This window comes from Canis lupus, chromosome 1, assembly GCF_003254725.2.
Source record: "Canis lupus dingo isolate Sandy chromosome 1, ASM325472v2, whole genome shotgun sequence".
NCBI lineage: Eukaryota > Metazoa > Chordata > Mammalia > Carnivora > Canidae > Canis > Canis lupus.
Window position 1 is genome coordinate 74,139,437 of NC_064243.1, and position 24,070 is coordinate 74,163,506.

Sequence of the window (24,070 nt, forward strand, 5' to 3'; positions counted from 1 at the left end):
GAGAGTCTGGAGGGGGAGAGGAGGCTGACATGTAGGCATTATGGGCATGTTGGTGGCCCTTGAAGAGTAGGAGAGATTCTGTGTAGCCAGTGGCATGTGGTGGGTGAGCTGCACTGCACACCTGCTGGACCTTGGGGCCTGGTGGCTGTGCAAAGGCCCAGAGATGTGTGCCCCAGGCTTGGTACTCATGGGGCAGATGGCCTGGTGGCAGAACCCACAGCCTCACCCCAGGAGCTCAACAAAGCACAATGGAGGAAGTACTCCAACTGTCACAAGCCTGAGCCCCAGGGGGACCAAGACCAGCTTCTCAGATGTGGCATTTGAGGTTGTCTTAAAGGATGTGTAAAAGGTCAACAAGCTGAGAAAGGAGACCAATCCTTAGGTTGCAAATATGGCAAGCAGAAACCTCAAACCCTCTCAAGAGAAAGAGAAAAGTGAACCTAAGTGGCGGGGGTTGGGAAGGAGGACAGTTTTAAAATAGTGCCTGTGGCTGTTTCTCCATTTTGGAGAATGGAGATTTTCCCAGCGTGTGAAGAGTGATGAGCATGTTTCTAATTATCACATTGAGTCTTTGATCTGTTTTAATTATTTGTTTCTCCTGCAAACACAAATTTGACTCACTGGTGCTGTGCTTAGCCAGCTGCTCCACTTGGAGGTGCCTTGAAAGTGGGTCATGAATGTTTCAATGGAATACAAACAACCCGCCTTTCTCTATGGCTTCATGAATATGGAGGTCCTACTAAGTGCTAAGTGATGGGGAGTGTAGAAAGGAATAGGACCCCCATCTGGAATTGCACCAAATGCTTTTGATGGTCTGACTCTCTTTCCCCAGGAAAAGATTCTGGAGGAAGGAAGATGGAAAAATAATAAAAACTCTGATTAATTTAGAATCCAATTTACAGAAATATGGATAACTTACAGGTGTGTTGAAGCCAGAGACTTGTTAATAAGAAAAGCTTTCTGGGAGGTCTTGTGGGATTCAGGACGTGAGCTCTGTATTCGGAGCTTCTGCAATTTTAGTGTAAAATCTTCAGCAATAATTAGATGAAAATGTAGTATGGTTCACTCTACAGATTGACTGAAGCTGGGAGGTAGAGTCACACAAAAAGTATTTTAAAATACAGGCTTGTGAATTTTAGAATTAAAAAAATTTCATTGAGGCATATTGTACATATTGTATAATCTATCCATTTCAAGTACACAATTCAATGATTTTTCTTTTAGTAAATTTACCAAGTTGTGTGATCATCACCATAAATCACACTTTGAACATTTGAACATTTACTGCTAATCCCCATTTCTCCCTCCCCACTCTCCCAGCAACCAGTAATCTGCTTTGTCTAGATTTGCCTTTTTCTGGACATTTTTCATTTTTATAAACAATTTCATACAATGTGCAGTCTGTTGTGTCTGGCTTCTTTCACATAGCAAAACATTTTTGAGGTCCATCCATGTCTCATCGTGCATCTGCAGTTTGCTTGCTTTCATTGCTGAAAAACATTGCATTGTATGGACATACCACATTCTTTTTACCCATTCACAGGTTGTTGCACATTTGAATTTTTTCCAGTTTGGGTCTGTTATGAACAATGCAGTTCTGGCCACTCTTGTGCCAAGTCTTTGTGTGGGAAGAAGACTGAAATAAAAATATCTGTCTGAATTCTCAGTTATCCAGAATGCTACTGCAGCTCAAGAGAAAGGTTTTATGTGCTGGCCCAGGTTTTAGGGTTCCATGAGGTGAGTACAAAAGCCCAGTCTGCAGAGAAATGCAGCTGAGTCCTGGAGGCAGAATCTGGCTGTTAAGATGAGGTTGAGCTGGCAGGCACTCTGGAGTGTAAGGCATTAAGTTCCTGGGTATCTGAGTCCACCACTAAAACAAGTGAAAAATGAAGTACAACTGACATGCTAAGAAAGGAAAGTAAATAAAACCATACAAAGTGATCAGTTTAAACCATGCAAGGCAGAGGGGCCTGGGTTAGTGCAGTTGGTTAGGTGTCAGATTCTTGGTTTCAGTTCGGGTTGTGATCTCAAGGTCATGAGATCAAGACTCCTGTGGGGCTCCATGCTCAGTGTGGAGTCTGCTTTGGATCCTCTCTCCCTCTGCCCCTCCTGCTCATTCTCCCTTCTCTCTCAAATAAATGAGTCTTTAAAAAAATAAATAAAACCACACGAGGCAAAAAAAAAAAAAAAGGTGGAAGAAGTGGAAGACAAGAATGGTAACATAGAATGAGGGCAGCCACTAGACAACAGTAACACACATGGTAGACATTACTCTGTGTCAGTAACCACTCTGAACATCAGTGGTCTAGATGCACCAGTTTAAAGGCAGAGATTGCCAGAGTGGATCAAAACACGAGACTCAACAATGTGTTTCCTACAAGAAACTCACTTTAAACACACATAGATTAGAAGTAAAGGAATGAAGACAGGTACACCACCCCAACACAACCCAAAAGCAACAGAAGTAGTTATATTTATTTCTGCAGAACAGTCTTCAAAACAAGGAAGGGTGCCAGAGATCAAGAAGGATCTTTTTTTTTTTAATTTAAATTCAATTTGCTAACATATAGTATAACACCCAGTGTGCATCCCATCAAGTGCCCTCCTCATTGCCCGTCACCCAGTTACACCATCCCTCCACCCACCTCCCCTTCCGCAACCCTTTGTTTGTTTCCCAGAGTTAGGAGTCTCTCATGGTTTGTTTCCCTCTCTAATTTTGCATAATGATAAAAGTCTCAATTCTCCCAAGAGTACCTAAGAACCCAAACGCTTTTCCTCAAGTGTTACGACCTATAAGAGGGCCAGACATAAGAGAATTTAGTCCAAATGGAGATGTGGAAACTGAGACTCACGGAGGTCAAACGACTCTCTGAATGTCACACAGAGTATCTGTGGGCAAAGCAACAACTTAAACTCTAGTCTTTAGCCACTTGGTTCAAGCATTTAAAAAATTTTATTTAATCACTTCCTTATGCAAACCAGGTGCACATATATATGTTTATTGGGCATTAATAAATTTGGCTGCATACGTAGGGGCTAATTTTAGTCTGAGGGAAGAAAGGAAGCAGGAATGTAGGGCTGTCTTGCCAAATTTCATATTTTGGTATAATTAACTAAATATAATTTACAAGTGTATTTTTTATTCTTTATTGCCTTGAGAATGGAATAAAAAGGGAAAGAAATTTCTATGGGGATAAATGAGGATAAATTGAATGAAATAGGACAAAAGGAGAAAAGAAGCATAATCCCAAGAGGTACAGTGAACAAACTTCCCCTGCCATAGAGCTGTCATTATTCCCTTTTGTTTAAAGCCCTCATTCATCCTTTGCACTGGTCATCTAGTGAGGGCCTCATATATGTCATTTAACCATATGAGTTTGGCAGTGTTATACCATTTTTAGAAGATTAAAAGGAGACTTGGGAGATTTAAACAATTTGCTTGCAAAGCTGGCAAGGGACAGATTCATTCTTGGAACCCATTATTTGAAAGCCTTATGGAATAGAATTCTGCAAGCTTCCCTCAAGGAAAAGTCTACAAGTTGGTCACCTGACAAGGAAAGCATCTGAGCCTTCCCTGGGCTGTGTAGCATCTTCATCTCTCTCCTGCAGATGGGTGACAACAGAGGTAACCCTTTGTAAAGAGTCACCTGGTGGGTGTTTCACTGCTGAACCAGAATGGGTCTACTAGTCCCATCTGAGGGGTCCTGGGACCATGGTTCCAGCTGTGAATGGAGATGAAAAAGAACCCCAGACAACCAGGACCTGGTGTGGTAGACCTGAATCTTATGCTGGGGACCCAAGTTTTGCTGCCAGTTGGCTACTGCTCTCCAGCCTGGCTAAGGGGGACTGTGGGCTCCAAGTCTGGGGGTAGTTCTCACTGAGCTGATTGGAGCTGGACGCTGAATTTTTGATATTACCCCAGTTTTTTGTTTGTTTGTTTGTTTGTTTCTCTGGGTTTTCTCTTAATAATATTTCAATCCCAGCTCTTAGCTGAGGCAGGTAAAAAGATCTTTCCTGTCTCAATAGGGGGAGATGGGAGAAGTAGAGGCTGGGTGGCCTGGTGGTTCTAGGAGTCTGTTTCTTGTTATGCCTTTGATCTTATACAATGTGAGGCTCTGTCTTGTGGACTTTCTGGAAACTTTCCTCCCTTGCTTGAACTTGTGGGCCAAGTCACAGGTTGGATGTGCCAACTGGGGCTCTTCCTCCCTAGTGAGGGATGGTGAGGTCATCTACAAGTGTTTAGCGCTGTGGTCAGCAGATTTTTTCTGTAAATGGCCAGAGAGTAAATATTTTAGGCTTTGCATGTCATACAGTCTCTGTCCTACTCAACCCTGCCACTGGAGTGGGAAAGCAGACACAGATGATATGCAACAAATTAGCATGGCTACGTTCCAATAAAAGTTTATTTATGAAAACAAGTGACAGGCCAGATTAGGCTCCCAGGTGTGTAGTTTGCCAACCTTGGTGGAGAAAGTGGACTGGATGGAAGAATCCTTCCACAATGTATGCATGTATCAAATCATCATCATGTACACTTTAAATATCCTACAATTTTATTTATCAATTATACCTCGATAAGTCTGGAAAAAATTTAAAAAAAAGAAGACGGAGTGGCCATAGTCTTCACATGAGTACCACTGCACAGATGGAAAAGACATCTTAGACTGGCTCAGGACTCTAGGGGACCCCAGCATTTGTGAAGCCCAGAGCTTTCTGTGCCAGCCTGCTCCATGCAGCCCTGGAGGCACGTCTGTCTAGCTCAGAAGGCTAGGGAGCCTCGTTTCAGAGCATCAAATTTCAGGAGCCATGAGCAGGAGCATGGGCCTGGATACTATAAATGACGATGTCCAGCCTGTCCAGCTTATTCTTCAGAGCTTACCAGCTGGTGTGGGACCAGGGCTGGGGCTGCATTCACAGGGTGATAAACTTTCCAGAGACATGTTTTGCCAACAGACACATCCCCAACCCATGTTGTTCCCATGTTACACTGGCCTCTCATGGTGTGGTCTTGGAAGACTTCTGGGGTTTAAATCTACTGTGGTTCAGGCCAATTCATAGACACAGGGGGGCTGTAAAGAGGTGCGGGGCATGAGCCCTGATGACCGAGGGAGCCAGGCAGGCCCAGATACCTAGCACACAAGGTAGAAGTGGGTAGGCACCCAAGAGCAGCTACGGTGTGGGCAGAGTGGAGGAGGAAGAGCTGACTTTGGCTGGGGCACTAGATTCATGGAGGACCCTAAAGGATAGGCCATATTTAGACACAGGGGGCCAAGGGGTGGTAGAGTGGGCATACTTGGCTAATAGCTAATAGGTTTCATTTGGCTTTGAGGTATTAGGGCAGATTGTATTTTCCAAAGATGATCCCGACAACATCTCCCATGCCTCATGTTCTTCTCTCCTTTCTTTGAAGTATGTGGCTGATGCCCTGTATGTAACCACTGGAATGCTGCATAAATGACGATGCCAGATTTCCAAGGCTAAGCCATAAACAGAGTTACAGTTCCCACCCTGTGAGTGGGAACACTCCCACATGGAGCCCAGAATCCCCATTAAGAAGTCTTACCCCTCCCCTGCAGAATGAAGCAGCCACTGCACATGGAGCAGCGGCACGTACACAGTCTGGCAGGCAGTCCTGCCATCCTCCAGCCCATTCAGATGAGTCCCATCTCATGGGGAAGATGATGGACATGGTGGAGTAGATGGAGGCCATCCTTGTGTGCCTCTCCTGGTTCCTGACCCACAGAGTCTGTGGCCATGCTGAAGGATTGCTGTTTCTCCCCACTGAGGTGAGGGCGGTGGTTCCAGGGACTCTGTCCCACTCTCTGGGACGTGAGTGTGGGAAAGCTGTTTGGCAAGGTTCTTCTATGACCTCGAAGCCAAGTTTAGTCTCAGGGCTGGAACATAGAACAGACAGCAGGAACTCATTGGAAGGTCAGCTGGAAGGAAGAGCTTACCTCAGGCTGTGCTTTTCTAAGAAAAGTCTGCAGCAAAATCTGCAGGACAGAGTGGTGGGCAGAGGCTGGAAAGAGTGGAGAAACTCACCGAGGCCTTTTCTGACTCATTTAGGAGACAAAGTCTCAGGCGACCATGGCTGTGAGAACTGTAAGGAGGGGCCCATGCAAGGGTCGCTGCTGCGCAAGGTTAGAGTTCCTCCCCCTCCTCCTCCTCCATGGCTCCTGGCCCCATCCGGGATAACAGAACCCAGGCAGGTGTGCTTTGGAACCTGGCTGGTACAGTTGCACGAAAGCAGGGTTTCCGTTTCCAATAGATGCAACATTCTTCACTGAACAACGGAGTAATAAAGCACAGAGTTGGTTTCTGGTGAGATGCTGCTCTATGTGTTTGGGTGGGGGACCATGAAAGAGCTGAGGTGGTATCCTAGGTGGTCATCAGGCTTTGATGCATGAGGGACACAAGGGCCAACAGCTGTGACAGATCTGGAAAGACAGGCCACAGGCTCCCTCAAAATGCTAAAGGAAGATTGGCCTGCTTTACAGCCTACCCTCATGGGATGCTGCTATGGGGTTACTGTAGGGCAGACTCGTCCCGTTGTGGATGTGTCTTTCATGGAGGTTTTGCCTGTTTTTTCCTCCACAGTCAAGACGAAGTTCATCATTCAGATGCTTTAGTATTTAAATTCATACTATGGTATAAATGATTGACACATGAGCATTTCCTGAGTGAGAATTCTGAAGCAAAGCACTGGGCCACATGAAGATATCGGACTGCTGAAAGAGGTAGAATGGGAGGCAGAGAAAAGGATGCAGGAAGTGGAGGCTGACAGTCAGAGCTCACTAAGTGCAAGCTTATGTTTAGGTCTGGGTTTGCCTACAGCTAAGGCTCTTCCCCTGACACAACCTGTTGTTAAAGGCCATTGTTGGTTCTGACTGGTTGGCTGTCAGTTCTAACTTGTCAGGCATCTATTCTGATTGGTTCAATGTCCATCCAATCAGACATGTTTTGGGCATTTCTTCTGATTGGCCGTTGTGAAGGTCACTGAAGGAGGCCAGACTCCAGCCCCAGGAATAGTTCCTGGGATCCTGGGATGGAAGAGGAACACAGGGTGGCCATTCTAGTCTTATACCTCTGGGGCTCACAGCTTTGGTTCCTGGCCACCCTCCATGTGCAACCTGTGAGTTCTCTATGACCCATTTGTTCCCAGGAGCTCCCTTCCTCACCCCTGTGGTCCTCAAAGGCACTCACCTCTCTTTCTCTCCCCTTAGTATAACCCCTATGGCAGAGCCTGTGGTATCTTACCCAAGTCCCCCGGCCTTTCATCATGCTCACATGTTCTGGAAGCTCACTTCCAGCTGCGAGTGCATGTGGACTTTGTCTTCCTCTGGCCACCACAGCCCCTGGGCCTGCTCTGGGGACAGACTGAAGTACTTGACTGTTAATGACCCCCCGGGAGCAGCCCCCAACAATGATGGAATGGATGTGGTGGGTAAATGCTCAGAATGCATTGCCTCTTGGTTGGGATATCTCAGAGGTGTGGCCTACACTGTTTCCCAAAGCTCCCTTGTAGGCATGAACCCCAGTTGCCCGCACTGATAACCTGCCAATTCCCTCCCCTACTTCACTTCTCTGCACTCCTATAGTGCCTCCTGACATCACCTCCCAAATAACTATGTGCCCTGACATCCTTACCTCAGGGTCTGTTTTAGAGGCTCCCAGATTCAGACATCCTCTCAAGGACACCATGTTTCAGGGAAACAAAAGGGAAATGATGTATAGGCAATGTCTGCTGTTTTCTGTGTGACACAACGAATTCCCATTTCCCCTCTGTATTCTCTGAAGGCAGGAGCGACCAAGGCATGGCTGCCTTCTTAGCTCTGAGGGAAAAACAGTGAAAGCCAAACACAAACTAATAACACAATAAATTAGCCTGTCCCAAAGTCAGGCCCGAAGTCAGCCAACCCTAGACATCCTCATTAGGCAAGCCGCTAAATCCTTTTGGTGTGTGTGAGTGCTTCTTACTTGGAGTTGGGATTCTAAGACCTGCAAAGTTCTGCTTCACTGAAGATCTCAGCTTAGCCACCTCAGAGGCACCTTCCCTGGTCATGTTATGCAGTGATCTGAATGTCTGTGTCACCCCCAAACTTCATATGTTGAAATCCTCACCCCACAATGTAATTAGGAGGTAAGGCCATGAAGGTGGAGCCCTCACAAATGGAATTGGTGTCCTTATAAAAGGGACCCCAGAGAACTTCCTCACCCCTTCCACTGAATGAGGACACAGTGAGAAGGTGGCCATGTGCAACCGGAAAGAGAGATCTCACAAAAACCTGACCATACTGGCACCCTAATCTTGGACTCCCAGCCTTTAAACAATTAGGAATAAATGTCTGTTGTTTATAAGCACCCTGCCCGCCCCCAAGTATGTCCTGCCTATTATTTCAGAATCTCTAATGCAAAGTTAAAAAAAAAAATCCTCCTTTCTCAGCACTAACACTTCCCTGTGGTCACGGATTTATCCCATCTTTGAAGACATTGCTTTCTCAGCTGCTAGTGTGAGGTGCTCACCCCTTCGCATCCTCAGACAGAATCTCTTTCAAGCTCTGCTCCCTCTAATGATGGGATGACATTAAAGCAAGTGCTAAGCATCTGCTGTGAACACACCTTGGCAGGTTCCTCAGGTCCCCAGCGCGGACCCTTTTCCGGCTGACATGCTGTTAACCGTGGACACAGAGCAATCACAGGCTCTGCAGAGAGGGCTGCTGCTTTGTGGAATCTTCTTTTGATGGAGACAAAGGAGATTGTCTTCAATTTGCTTCTTTAAATCTCCTGGGGGCTTTGAAGTCAGAACTAGAAGCAGTGAGGGCGGGGAAAACATAGATCTCCAAGGCTAGGGAAAACGTGCAGATCTAAACCATTCCTCCATGAATTTGGAAACCCACCTGAAAAACAGAATTGGCTTGTTTAGTAGGAATTCGGTATGTTTTCCTTTTGATGCCTCCCTTTGAGGGCATCACGTCACATCAAGGGCTCAGGAGACAGTAAAGCCAAGGTCACCCTTGTTAGGATCGAGCAGGTACTTTGGAGGGATGAGAATGTGTGCATAGAGCTCATGTCTATGCACAGCATATTATTATTATTATTTTTGCACAGCATATTATAGAAGGTTCCTTGTTGATGGTTAAGAGAGTGTTCCTCAAAGTTTTGCTCATTGCTCTTCCTTTGATTCACGAGGCAAGCTTCTCCCTCAACCCAGTTGAGACCCATTCTCTGCTTTTCCCTTTCCTTCCTCTTCTTTCTCTGTTCTTTTTCCATTTCCCCTCTGTATTCCTTTTCCAGGGCTGTCATAACAAAGGATCATAGGCTGGGTGGCTTAAACAACAGAAATTTATTTCTTATGGTTCTGGATGCTGGAAGTCCAGGATCAAGGTGTCAGCAGGGTTGATTTCTCTTGAGAGAATCCTATTGGATTAGGGTGTACCCTTGTGCCCTCATTTAACCTGAATTACCTTTAAAAATGTCTCATCTCCAAATTCGTTCTGAGGCACTGGGGATTAGGGCTTCAATATATAAATTTTGAGGAGGCACAATTCAGCCCATAATGCCCTCTTCTGTACCTCTATCCTCAGAAATGGTCTTGCTGAGTCAAGTGGCATGGGTTCAAATCTTGGTTTTACTGTTTATAAGCTAAATGACCCTGATGACTTGCTTGACCCCTTTGAGCTTCAGATTTATTATCTGTAAAATGGGAACAGTAACACTTCATGGGGGTGGTGTCAGGGTCAGAGGGGATGGTGTGTGTAGGGAGCCTGGTCCCACTAACACTGGTGGCCTCTTTTCTCCACCCTCCTCCTACTCCCTGTGCTAGGCTTAGCCAGGGTAACTGACCACCTCTGCAGAAGATGTCCCTAAATGCTTTTTGTAGGCCTTGGGCTGCAGGGTCCCCAGAAGGATCAGAAACCTAGGGTTCCTGATGAAAACCCAGCCCCACTCCCAGAGATCAGAGGTGGGACCTGGAAATCGGACTCCTCAGGTGTTTGGGATATATAACCAGGTTTTCGGACTGCTGCCCTGATGGTTACTGTTCTTTTAGATTTTACACTCAATTCCCTTTACAGGTTAGGTATATTGGTTTGAAAATTCTCAACATTAGCTTCTTCTTCTTCTTCTTTTTTTTAAACAGATCGTTAAATCAAAGATGCTTTTCCCTACTGCATATACATGTATCTTTTTGGTGGAGTCGGCTACCTGAGTTTTCCCTGGAAACTGAGAATGGACCAGGATGAGGGATCTAGATTGAATCAAGGTCTATTTGAATTGCCTTGGGACTCAGTGCTGCCCTTCCCTAGGTGCAGCTGTGTCCCCCCTCCTCGTGTCCCACGCTGTGCTGTGCAACCTTTTCTCAGCAACCCAGAGGCCTGACTCCCCACACTTGTCTCCATGCTCTTGGTCCTCTGGGCAAGCTCTGCTTGTGGCTTATGGTAGTGGTTTTCAGAGCAGAGTCAACAGGTGCAGTTCGATAACTCTGGGCCAGAAGATCCAAGTTGAAGACTATCTAAAAACATAAAGGCAAACTGAGAAGAACTAGAAGATCATACAGCAAAAATCAAGAGGTTTAGGGTGGGGATGCAGCAGGCAATTGAAGGGCAACAGCTTCCCATCTTTCATGGTGGGAATGTCAATAGGTATGTTTAAGGCTGATAACACATGAAGGTAAAGTAGCCTGTGTTATCTGAGTGTTCATTATGCCGGTCTCTGTAGTTATGAGGCTGTAGAGAGAATCGAGTGTTGTCAAAGTATGTGTATACTTAAAGATTATATAAATGTAGACACATTAGTTTCCACCAACATCCTTCCTTCTTGATGCTTGTGGTTATTCTCCACTTATCACAATAATTCAGTCCATCGAAACCTTAAAGAAGATGTAGGGGTTTGTGTAAACTCTAAAGTAAGGAGCACAGCTGCATGAATCACACTCAAAGCCAAGGGCACATGAGGGCCTGGCAGAAAGAGGCAGGTTAGTAACTGTGAAGGGAAAACCTGACCAGAATGGCAATAGTCACTTGGAAGTGAATTTTAACATCTCAGGATAAAGAGAAGTCCTTGGGAGAATTTATGAAATCTTCGAATTCTCTTATCCAACGTGACCATCCTATGACTGAACTGTGGAAGTCGAATATGAAACAAAGGATGTCGTATCCTGCTATTGTACAGTTCTGTCTGAAAAATGATTCCACAAACCCTTTATTTTTTTCACAAACCCTTTAATACTTGATTTATTCTTTACTCTTTCTAAGAACTAGTGCCCAGCTGCCATTATAACATTAGTTTTATTAAATAAAAACCTTTATTTTATAAATTTAGTTTCAGTTTTCAAGATAATCTCCTAATCACCATTTACTGTGAAATTTTGATCTCTGTTTTAAATGGATTCACTTTAAGTGGCTTTTTTTTTGGTGCCAATTGTACTCAGATAATGACCTTCTGTCTAAGCATATGATGGAGAGGGATGATTGTAACCAACCATTTGGTTAAGATAGTGGACACCTCTGTAGAATGGGGTACAGGAACAAAGACATGAGAGGGACTTTTATTTTTGATTGCATACGTTTCTGTAATGTTCTGACTCATTTCAGGATATTTTGTTTCACTGAGACACAGATGCTGTTCAAATTTTGCTTTTCTTTCATATTTGGTTAAAAAAAAAAAAAACCCTCAGCGGTGTAAATGGTGAAAACAACCATGATGGGAGGTCTAACGTAGGTCCCTGGATATGAGTTTCTGGTAGATCCAATGGGTGTCCTGCCCTCATCCCCTTGACACCATTCCTGCCCTGCACGTGCTGGCAGCTTCCTACCACGGGCACCTGTGCTCTGCCTGGCCCTGCTCTGGCTGCTAGGCCCATGCGGGGGGCAGGCCTGATATGCAGGGGAGTTGTCCTGAGAAAGTCCTTATCATGATGGATGGCACTGGAAGGTAAATATCCTGGCTCCCACCTTGTGGAGGAGGCCACTTTGAGGTGCACTCTACAGCAGCCCCAGAGGTCCCCAGCAAGAACGAGCTTCCATGGCCCACAGTGGCAATCTGCTCATTAACATGCCATCTTTGGGCTCTCCTTCCTTTCCCCACTGCACTTCTGGTGCTTTCTGGGATCACCTCCCATGTTAACTTCTTATGCTTGCATCCTAGTCTGAGAGTCTGTTTTGCGGGAAGCCAGCCCAAGACAAAAGTTCTGGTGTGTATACTGGGAAGATTAACTGCCTTTCTCCTTAGAGTAGGCAAAGTCAGGTGAGGATGTTCAGAGGAAGTGAGCGTTTTTGAAAGTAGAGAGAAGAATCCCTCTGGAGCCAGATTCTACCCCCCACCTGCCCAGCCCTCAGGGAGTAGAGAGGCTGGCACAGTGCTTGCCTGTCCCCCTCACTCCTTTGTTGGTGGGGGCTAGTAGAATAACAGCACCAGTAGGGAAGGGCCAGAAGGTGGGTCCCTTCATTCTTTCCACCCCAGAGACAGTGTGGACCCGCTGCTGCTGGTAGCCGCCAAGAGCACAGAGCCCATGCTCCAAGACGCTGGGTCTGGGCATGATCCCTAGGCTCAGTCCTCTGGTGCGAATCTATGGTAGGATTGAGTACAGGCTACTACCCACCTTCCAGATCCAGTACTGTCCCACACAGGTGTCAAGTGTTGCTCACGTTCTTGGAAAGCCCTTCTCAAACATAATGCACAAAGGATAACATGCAAACCCAGCTACTCAGACCCTCTTTTCCTGAAGAAGCAGCAGGATTTTAGAAATTAATAGACTGTTTTGGCCTGTGACTTTTTGGACCAATAGAGTGCAGCGGAAGTACCTCTGTGCCTGTTTCTGGGCACAGTCCTTGCAAGCTCCCATTTTCTCTTAGAACGCTGTTTGGGTGCTTCTAGGTGCCTTGCTTGGTCTAGCCCAAGTTCCGAACCCACAAATCTGTGAAATCTAACAAAATGGTTGTTTAAGCCATAGGTTTGGGGCTATTTTGCAATAGATACCTGAAATCAGTATGTTAGAGCCATGACATTTAGAATCCACTCTTACTAATATTCTACAAATAGTATTCTGTAAAACAAAAAATATATTTGGAACTATAATCTCTTAAAACACAGTTTTAAAATCATTATACTTCCCAGTTGAAAATCTGCAGACTTCTAATCACTTAATGCATCTAAATCAAAATTCTCAGTTCATATGGTACATTGATTACATTAAAGGTCTCACATTTTCTTCCCTTTTTTAAAAAAAAGATTTATTATTTTAAGTGAGCAGAGGGAGAGGGAGACAAGCAGACTCCCCACTGAGCAGGGAGTCTGATGTGGGGATTGATCTCAGGATCCTGAGATCATGACCTGAGCCCAAATCAAGAGTTGGATGCTTAACTGACTGAGCCACCCAGGCACCCCTAAGGGTCCCACATTTTCATGCTTCCCAGAGTCCCTGGCCTTGATACTTCCCTCTCACAATGACTCTGGATTTGGCCACATGTCATGGACTTAATTGTGACTGCCTTCCCTCCCCTCCAATTCCTACGTTGAAGTCTTAACCCCTAGTACCTCAGAATGTGATTGTATTTAAAGACATGGCCTTTAAAAAGGTAAGTTAAAAATGAGGTCCTTATGGTGGGCCCTAATCCGATAGCCTGGTGTCCTTATGAGAAGAATAAATTAGGACCTCGACATGTATGGAGGGAAGATCATGTGAAGATACAGGGTGAAGACAGCCATCCACAAGCCAAGGAGAGAGGATTCAGAAGAAACAACTGTGCCAACACCGTGATCTTAGACGTCTAGTGTCCCGAATAATGAGGAAATCTATTTCTGCTGTTTAAATCACCCAGTCTGTGGTACTCTGTTCTGGTAGCCCTAGCACACTAATACACCATGTGACTTGCTTTCACCAATTAGATAGTGGCAATCTACATGCAAGCAGAATACTGAAAAAATTGTGAGTTTCTGCTTCTCTTTTGACCCTGGATATTGCTAAGAGAACATACCGAGGCTAGCCCCCTGGAAGGATGTGAGAGACACATGGAGGAGCCAAGACCTCCCAGTTGCAGCCAATCTGGACCAACCAGCCCACAGCCAACCTGTCTGCACACACATGAGACAAGTCCAGCTAAAACAACCTTGTCTGCTCAGATCAGTAGAATCACCCAGATGACCCAATGATTTGTGAGAAATGATAAGTGGATGGTGTTTGGAAGCACAGTGTTGGGGTGGTTTGTTACACAGCCTGACTGTGGCCATAGGTAATTGACAGGCCCTATTCAAGGCCTTCCACAGTGTGGTTATGTCCCCTCACCACCCCTCCACTGCCTTTACCATCAGAACACAATTTAAAGCAAAGCAAAGCCTTGTTAGTATGTATGTACTTTTACAGTGTCACCCATTGCTGAGATGGTTCTCTGACTGGCCAACCCAACGTGTCACCCCTGTGTTGGCTTCTAGAAACATCTTACTTAGTATTCAAACCTAAATCTGCTTTCCTCTAGGCATCCCCTCCTATCCTTCTGCATTAGTTTCCTATTGCTGCTGTGACCAGTTACCACAAATGTAGTGGCTTAAAACCACACAAACTCATTCTCTCTCAGTTCTAGAGGCCCAAAGTCTAAACTCAAGATGCTAGCAAGGCTGTGTTCTTTTGAGAGGTTTTGGGAGGCTAGTCCATTCCCTGGTTTTTCCAGCTTCTTAAGGCCACCACATCCCTCAGTCTGTGGCCCCTACTTGTGTGTCCTAACACATTCCTCTACCTTCTGCTTCAGTCCTCACCTTTTTCTGATTCTCTTGCCACCCTCTTTTAAGGATCCTTGTAATGACACTGGGCTCACTTGGATAATCCAGGATAATCTCCCCACATCCAAGATCCTTAATCCCACCTTCAAAGTCCCTTTTGCCATATAAAGTAACATAGCTATAGGTGTCAGGGTTAGGATGTGGATATATTTGGGGGCCTTTACCCAGCCTACCTATTTTTCTGCCAGAGAGCAATGCTCTGTCCTCCGAACATTCTCTAAATCTGAAAATAATTCCTAATGTTGTACTTGATAAGGAGATTGTTTAGAAGTCTGTATCTACTACTAGACAGTGAACTCCACAAGAAAATATTATTTTGTGCGTTGTTTTTGAATCAGTAATACTTAGCCTAGACTCTGACACAGGGTAGGACTTCAGAAAAGATTTCTAGATATTTAATAGTCATGTAACCTATAGCCTCCTTGTAATTGCGTATCAGAAGCAAGTGTAGGAGTGTCTGTAAATAGATGTACATAGACACACACAATATATTTGAATATAGTATTTTTGAGGGAATGAGTAGGAGAAGCTTGTATTGAGTGAATAATATGGATTTATTTTTAATCACCAAGTAGGATCAAAGAAGATTTTGCTAATGCATTTATTTTATACTTCCATTTTTTTCCATCTTAGAGCAACTCAGACCACACACCCACACACAGTGAATTCTCCCATGCACTTCCCATAGCATCCCTGGGGAGGAAACAAATGCTTTCATCCTCTTTACTGGAAGCGTGGGAAATGAGGCCCAAGGCCGCTGGAAGGCTGGACAAGTTGTGGAGGTGTGAATAAAGAGCAGGTGGCTGCCTGCCAGCCTGAGCTTGCCCTGTTGGCCAACAACAAGAGTGCATGCAGGTGTACATCATTACCACCACCCCATCCTCATTTGCATCATAGCTTTGGGAGGAATTATGCCTTTAACTGGAAATTTGCCATGCTTGGTCCTCATTCACCCGGTGAGGGGATAAAAAATCAAAGAGAAGATGTTCTATGTCTTGCAGCTAGATGGGAAGAAGGGTGTGTGTGCGTGCGTGTGTGTGCGCGTGTGCTCATGCACACACAGAGCATGCAAAGAAAATAAGAATTTGTTTTCCTCAAATTTATTAGAATTTGTTATCTAACAGAAGAACATCTGGCAATTACAAAATGAAAGCTTCCATATGTTAAATTCTCCATGAAGAAGAATATGCCTATAAAGTTTGAGAAAAGGAAGCACTGGCTTCACTCAAACTTCTCAGGCCAACTGCCCAATGGTTCCGGAGTATCTCAACATCATGGCGGGCCCTGTTGTGCTACATATTTCAGCACGATGATGGTGGGTGTCACGAAACAAGGGCAGGATGGGGAAGAAGATGGGCTCATTTTTAGCTGTTCTGGGGTCACTGAAATGAAGCTAAGGCTCAGAGAAACCAGCTGGTCCCTGAGGGAGGGGTGAGGCCACTGCAGCACCCCTTCCAATTTCTTTAGTTTTGGAGGGCTTTTCCACATTGGACAATCCTTATCAGCCATCTTACCTAAGAAGGTGGTTTACAACTCAGTGATGATCCCTGCCATTGCAGCAGAGATCTGCCCTCACGTCATTCACTCCTAGTGAAGACCATCTTTAAGGTAGACCAGGCAGGAAGCGTTGCTCCAACTTTCTAAACAAGGGCCCAGAGTTCCTTTCTTCTCTATATTCACTTCCTGGCTGATCCAGTAAAGTGACCAGTCCACAGGGCAAAAGGCTAGTTCACCTGCTTACTTCTCATAGTCATTTAGATTTCTAAGTGGCATCTTATATGGCCAAAATAGAATTCTTGATTTCCAGCTTCCAATCTGCCTCTCCTAGGCTCCCCGCCTCAGTTAATGGCCTCACCGCCCACCTGATTCAAGTTCTTTCTTTCCTATATCCCTACCCCACTCCCAGTAGTCACAGACTCAATTTATTAGCAAATAGATTCAATGCTATGTGTAACATACATGTCAAAATGGTCCACTTGCCTGCATCTTTACTGCTTTTGCCTTGATCACCATCAGCTCACTCAGAAAGTACTATAATGGCCCTCTAACTGGTCTTAGTGCTCTCATTCCATTCTCCACACAGAAGTCAGAGAAGTTATTTAAAAATATGAATCAGATGGTGTACCTTCCCCAATAAAAACCCTGTAGTGGCTTCCCACCATACTTTAGAGCATGATCCAACCATGGCCCATGAGGTGGTGGCTGATCAGACCTTGCTCCCCTCCTGTCCTCTCTTATGCCTCTCTCCTTCTTCCTTCTGCTTCAGCCATACTTAGCATTCTCTTGATTCTCTCCTTGTTCACCCCCTCACCTTTCCCAGTGCATCTGCAGTTTGTGCTTTTCTGCCTGGACCTCTCCACCTTCAGATCCTTACAGGGTCACCTCTTCCAGATTTCATTTCAAATGCAGTCCCCTTGGATTTTGTGGCTTCCCCATCCTAAATGCCTCCCTCATCACATTTCCAGTTCCCCGGAGGCTGACTCCCCAGCTGAAACAGAAGTCCATGTATGCAACAGGGGCTTTGGCTCCTTGACCTCTGCATTCCCAGAAAGTACCATGGTGCCCGCACACACAAGATGCTCAATTAGTATCTGATGAAAGATGAATGTAGACAGGTCACCACCCTCTCTGCAACACCACACCACAGCTTGTAGTGTCAGTTGATTCGGAGATGGAATCAGGCGCATCACTGAGGTGGCATGGTGGAAGAAAGATCCTAGATGGGTCTCAAGAGTCAGAAGACATAGGTTCAAATTATGGGCCTACCTTTGGCTGCCATGTAGAAGCCACTTATTTGCTCTGAGCTGCAGATTCCTCATCTATGCAATGGAGTTAATGCTTTATTTCAGGTTGTTGCTGGGTAGATTAAATAAGGTCATACATGTGACAGTCCTGGATACACAACAAATGGTCTTGATGCATTTTCTATCTCCTTGACTTATCTGTTCAGAACATAAAGCTAACAAAGTGAGAGCATCATGAATTTAATGTCTCACAAGCTGGTTGCAACCGACTTCTTGGCCTCAGACCTAAACTGGTCATCTTTCATGTTTAAAAGCCATCTGAAAGTGTATGGTCACATGGCACCAGGTCTACCTGGCAACACAGGTAACCATGATCTCCACTGAGTGGCTGTGCATACGTGAGACCTAGCAAAAGGGACATGGGTGATGAACAAGATGGAGTTTTATCAGAGGAAAGGGGAAAATGAAGTGGTGTTTACTGAGCAACTATTCCTTACAGTTGATCCAAACACAGAATTTCAACTGTCACAGCAATTTGAGGAGGGGGCATCACTGTCCTCACTTTACAGTGAGAGGACTGAGGTTGAGGGCAATTGTGCAAAGAATATGCATGCTTTTAAGGTTTTTGCTGCAAAATTTGTTCTAAATTACATTATGACCAGTGGTGAATCTTACCACACTCTTGCAGAATTCATTGGGGGTAAGGAGGTACAGTTTATATGTACTTCTGATTGATTTAATTAATTTAATGTGGCATTAGCAGTAGGTTAATATAGCAAGTAGTTATAAAATCTCCTGTTCTTCCAAGTTTAAACTATGTTGTCTTGAGCAATCTCTAGCAACCCTAACCCATGAGAACATGTGTAAGTGGCTGAAGCACTTGCCTGTAACAACTGTGGCAAGCTTATTAGCAATGTGCTAAGCAAGTCCTCCAGTGTGAAGTACACCTAATCTGTGACCTTTGTGATCATATCTGGCCTTGTTCACCTATAAATGATTGTGACTAAAAATAAAGTAAGTAAAACTGAGCAAGTATACCCTGACACCTCCCTAGCTACCTTTGCTGCTTTGATGCTGTCTATCTAGATAACCTTGCATCTGGCTTAACTGGATCCCAATTGCAGTCTGCCATCAAGGCATGTGGTGGCTGTCCTTCAGCCCTGTGCAGCATAGACAGCTTTGGACATAACTGGCTTCAGTTTCACACTGATGCAGGCAGACATAGGGGTCAACAGCACTAATAGGCTTGGAAATCTGTCCTGTTCCTCTCTCAACCTCCCATTTTAGCCCTACAAAGTGTAGCCTGCCAGTATGGGAGGAGACCATAAACTTTTTCAGTTCTACACAACCATCAAATTTGGTAGTGCCTTTGGTTGCTCTTCTTGGCTCCAAGTTACAGAGGGTTTTTCTATTTCTTCCTCAAGCCCAACTGGAAAAAAGTTTGATAGATATGGAGCCTGGAAAGAACATGTCCAAACTGTCTATTTTGCCTTCTTACTGGTCACAGGAGACCATTTTCACAAGTGGAGGGCTGGTTTTCCTCTGCTTCAATGGCAGTCTCCAGAACCAGTGACACCTCTGAGTTGGTAACTTTCAATGGTTCTTAAGTGGAATGACAGATCTGCTTTCCTCATCAGTCTCTAGGTTGATTTTCCATTCTTAGACAGTCTCTAGTTCCTTGGTTGATCTTGCCAAAGAAAGCATATTGCCTGCTAACCACTGTTATCTAGCAATTCCTCAGATGTGATTCTGGGAGCAAGATTCACTTTTATAAGTTGTTTGGAAATGCTTTTAAGCACTGTCACTTACAGAATCCCAAAGTGAATCTTCAAAATGTAGTTCTTTTATTAATTCAAAAATTTCTCTTCTGAGCTTGCCACAAAGGGTAGGTTCCACATAAGAATGTGTCCTCATGCACCTATGCCCCGATGTCACACTGCTGGTGATGGCCATGGGCATTGACAGCCTCAGGGTTCCCACAGTGAGGCACAGCATGGCTTCCCCACATCTAAGTGTAAATTACCTTTATGTTGAAGTTGTTAGCATCATAAAGCTGCTTTAAACCATTGTGCCCTCCTGTTTCAGATCTCAGTGTACCCTGTTGTGAAGGTACGTGCAAGCTGGCATGAGCAAGGCTTTGGATGATCTACCTTGACGCATTCTCAGAAAGAGTTCTCCCTCCTCACAAAGCCTCACCACATGGATGACTCACTTAAGTGTCTCAAACGCTTGCTTCAGACACACAACGTGTTCAGGTTTTACAGTTTTTGTGATGCTCACCTCCATCTAAGTAACTTCACGGGGGAGCTTCCAGCCTCTCTCTTTGCCCACTCAGTTTCCATTTCCTTGTCTGGAGCCTCAGGGACCACTTCAAATTTCCCTTGTCCCAATAATCTTCCAAAGTTACAGATTTGCTGAAGAGCAGCTCCATCACCCATCTTCATCTGAGCATTTTCCTTCTGTCAATTTCCCCTGAAACTACTGTTGAGATGTCTTTCTCCCTGCATTGGAGGTTCTTGAGAGCACTTCTGTGAGAAAGAATGTTGTTTTCATGCTTGGGAGGGCAATTACCTGACAAGGCCCCTCAGGGTGGGATTAGGGGAGAGCATGTCAAATTATGCTGAGATTAGAATCTTAAATATTTACTAAATTTTTCCCAGAGGCAATCTCTTTGGTCATTTTTCCTCTCTCTTTGTTTATTTCTTCCTTTTTATTCTTTGTCTCTGGTGAAACTATAAATTCTGAACCACCAATGCTGGATGTATCTAATGTTTCCACTCCCAAAATGGGAGAAACCTTTGTTTTACAAAAACATCTACAAAGCGCTATTTACAGATCAGTTATCTTAACATTATCATTTTTGCGACAGTTTTTCTGTTTGTTGCTTCTAAGTTTACTAATTAATAGTGAGAATACTGATGTTATGTGCTGATGAATTTTTGCTGGAAAATTTTTTGAGGAAAATGCACACAAGGACTGGATCTAGAACTTGAACTGGAAAAGTGGCAAAGACTGAACAGTACCCAGAATTCAGTTACTCCATCTCATGAGCTCCCACCATCTCCTCTCAAGATCCTTGTAGCTTTCTGTGTGTTCTGCTTTATTACACTGCATTTGTGGACAGATTTGCTCCCTCAATTACTTTAATTTTCAGGTGACTATCATTATCTCTGATTTTCCCAATTTGAATTACAGAGAAAGAAAGTAGGCTCAGTCCAGTTCCTCTTAGGGTAGGCCATGTCATATTTGCTGGCAAGTTAATGCATTGGGTGCTCTTGGGTTAACTGTTTATTTCTAATCCAATCTGCAAAGACTAGATGGTAAAGGGGCCAAGTGCTGTAAAATTAGGTTGAAGGGGCTGTGGATAGAGGAGTTTTCCATACAAAGGCTCTAGGTGGATAGAAATTTAATAACGTGGAATAACAGTTTCATCAAGAGCCTGGATCAATGAGGAAAGGAAAAAAAAGTATGTATTATGTATACATTTATAAAGATAAAAGGTAAATTATGCTTTAAGAAATCAAAAACATGAAAATCATGTCTTAAAATGTATAACTGCTAGTCTTCAGGGAGAACTATTGAAAGAATAATGTAATTTCTAATTTCTTATCTTAGGCCTGGAGCAAACATTTCAAGAAACATAACAGTTAACACAGAGCAGGGCTAATAGAACGTGTTGCAAACAGTGCTTTGTTTTAGTTTATTGCTTAACTAAAAACCAATCCTCTTTTTACCAGTACAAGTGGACTTACTAATGCCTTTAAATCTAATTAGACCAGAGAACTAAAGATCAGAAACCCTAGAATCTTTGACATCAGTTTTGGCTATGATTTTTAGGATTTGACATTAAAAGCAAAGGCAACAAGCGCAAAAACAAGCAAGTGAGACTACACTAAAAAAAAACAAAACAAACTAACAAAAACTTTTGCACAGTAAAGGAAATAATCAACACATTGAAAAGGCAACCTAAAGAATGGGAAAAAATATTTGCAAGTCATATCTGATAAGAAGTTAATATCTAAAATATATAAAGAAGACATACAACTCAATAGAAAAGAAACAGATTTAAAGATGGGAAGCAGTGTTGAATATACATTTTTCCAAAGAAGACATACAAAGAGCCAACAGGTACATGGAAAGGCGTTCAACATCACTAATCATTAGGGAAATGCAAATCAGAACCACAACGAGATAGCACCTCACACTCTTTAGAATTGCTATTAAGAAAAAGATGAGAAATAGTAAATGTTGGCAAAGATATGGAGAAAAGTCAATCCTTGGGGGCTGCTGGTGGGGATATAAAATGGTGCAGCCACTACAGAAAATGGTATGGAGGTTCCCTCCAAAATTAAAAATAGAATTCCTATTATGATCCAGCAATTCTTTTTTTTTAAATTTTTTTAAATGTATTTATGATAGTCACACACACACACACACACACACACACACACACAGAGGCAGAGACATAGGCAAAGGGAGAAGCAGGCTCCATGCACCGGTAGCCTGACGTGGGATTCCATCCTGGGTCTCCAGGATCGCGTCCTGGGCCAAAGGCAGGCGCTAAACCGCTGCACCACCCAGGGATCCCCATGATCCAGCAATTCTATTTTTGAGTGTTTATCTGAAAGAAACTGAATCACTAGCTCAAAAAGACATCTGCACTCTCATGTTTACTGCAGCATTGTTTACAATACCCAAGACTGGAAACAACCTAAGTGTCCATTGACTTATGAATAGATAAAGATGCGGTATATATACACAATGGAGTATTATTCAGTCATAAAAGGAAGGCAATCCCACCATTTGCAACAGCACGGATGGAATTATGCTAACTGAAATGAATCAGACAGAGAAAGGCAAATATTGTGTGATCTTCCTTAGATACAGAGAACAGATTGGTGGTTGTGGGGGGGCTGGGGAGAGGGTGGGTGAAAGGTACAGACTTCCAGTTATAAGATGAGTAAGTCCAGGGATATAATGTTCAGCATGGTGGCTACAGTTAACACTGCTATATGGCATATTTGAAAGTTGCGAAGGAAAACTTAAAAGTTCTCATCACAAGGGAAGAAAAATTGTAATTGGATGCTAAGTAGACTTACTGTGGTGAACATACCAAACCATTACGTAATACACCTAGGACGAATACCTGTTATATGCCAATTGTATTTCAATTAAGAAAATTAAAATAATAATAGTTATAAAAAGAACCCCCCCCCCCCCCCAAAAAAAAAAAGAAAACCCAGAACAAACTCAAGGAACCCAACCTTACGGTTCTGCTCCTCTGTTCTAAATTGTGGGGAACAAGAAGAGTCAGGGATCCCCCAGGGCAGGACAGGTGTCCGTGGAGTATTTGAGGCCCTGTGCAGGCAAGACGGCTCCGGGGTGTGACGCCGGGGCCTGCAGTGCCGCAGACACAGTGTCACGAAGACAACGCCGAGCGCAGAGCGGGAGAAGGGCAAGGCTGCCTTCATCCCAGAACCGCCCATGGGACACGCGGGGCCCGTCCCTTCTGGTACCTTTGACGTCGGTGGCGTGGGCCCCTCGTCAGGTGGCTAAACACACCCGCGGCCCCAGAGTCAGAGACGCCGAAGGAGGCTGGGTGGGAGGAGCAGCCACGCTAGGCCGGCCGTGGCCGGCGGGCGGCGAGGTTCTAAGCCGGCACGAGGGTGTCGGCAACACGCGCGTATTCTCTCCCTCCCTCCCTCCCTCCCTCCAAATCTCCCACAAACCTCTGGTCTTCCGCTCTGACCGGAAGTGCGTGAGGACGGGGATTCTGGGAATTCTGGGACTCAGCCGGCGCCGGCCCCCGGCGTGGATTCCCTTCGCGGATTCTTGTCACGATAGTTACAGTACCTCGAGGAACTGATGACTGCTAATTTTCCCGCTGGAAGCTGGTAGAAGCAGGTAGGTTCCCTAATGGGTTCCCTCTGATTCTGGACAATTTCCCCTTGCCCGCTTTTTCACTGAGCCACTTCAGGCGTCCTGGCTTTCGGCAAGGGTCTCTTTCAGGACTCCAGGCCTTGTTCCCTTGCATGTGGCTGTGATCCCCTGAGGCTCTGTGTCCCTGACATCAGCATTTACCTCCATTCCAGTGTAGCCTCACCTATGAAATTTGCTCTATTTGAAGCTTGCAGGTGTTTTTTATTGGGGGGGGGGATTGGAGGGGGGATGTTGGTGGAGACAGGATGGAGATGTCCTTTACTCTCTTGTGAGCACAACAGGGCATTTAAAATTGTGTTTGATGAATTCATCCAGTATTTGGGTGTTGGATGATGGGCCAGTATTTCAGAATATCTGTTCCAGCTGCTGGCAGTCCCTTAGATGATGTAGATAAAGCATCCAGTGTAGTAAATGCCACATGATAGAACATTTATTTATTATTTACATAGCTATTGCAGTGTGTTGGGTAGCAGGGATATCATGATAAACGAACAGGTATACTCTTTGCCCTTCTGGAGACTCTATTCCAGTCTGGTATGGAGGGAGAGTAAATAAATTGGCAGGCAAGTGAAATAATTGCTAATGGGATATGCGTCATAAAGGAATTGAATGAG

General features: G+C 44.6%; 1 protein-coding gene and 1 long non-coding RNA gene across 13 annotated transcripts in view; one reads left to right on the top strand and one right to left on the bottom strand.

Annotated features, from left to right (window-relative positions):
* Positions 1–3,982: 3,982 nt before the first annotated feature.
* LOC112644634 (uncharacterized) lies at positions 3,983–23,217 on the bottom strand. Its single transcript, XR_003126596.3, has 4 exons — positions 23,033–23,217; positions 8,620–8,897; positions 7,648–7,832; positions 3,983–7,040 (listed from the first exon to the last, which is right to left on the bottom strand). It is a non-coding gene; the product is annotated as an uncharacterized LOC112644634 (long non-coding RNA).
* Positions 22,824–24,070, top strand: part of LOC112644633 (uncharacterized) — a 33,791-nt gene continuing 32,544 nt past the window's right edge. For 4 of the 12 annotated variants that reach the window (XR_007414006.1, XR_007413997.1, XR_007414005.1 and 1 more), the window contains exon 1: positions 22,828–23,420. The gene's annotated coding sequence lies outside the window, so the exon portion shown is untranslated. Of the gene's footprint in view, positions 23,421–24,070 lie in introns of all 12 variants that reach the window. The other 8 variants (XR_007413994.1, XR_007414002.1, XR_007414001.1 and 5 more) reach the window with 5 other exon arrangements.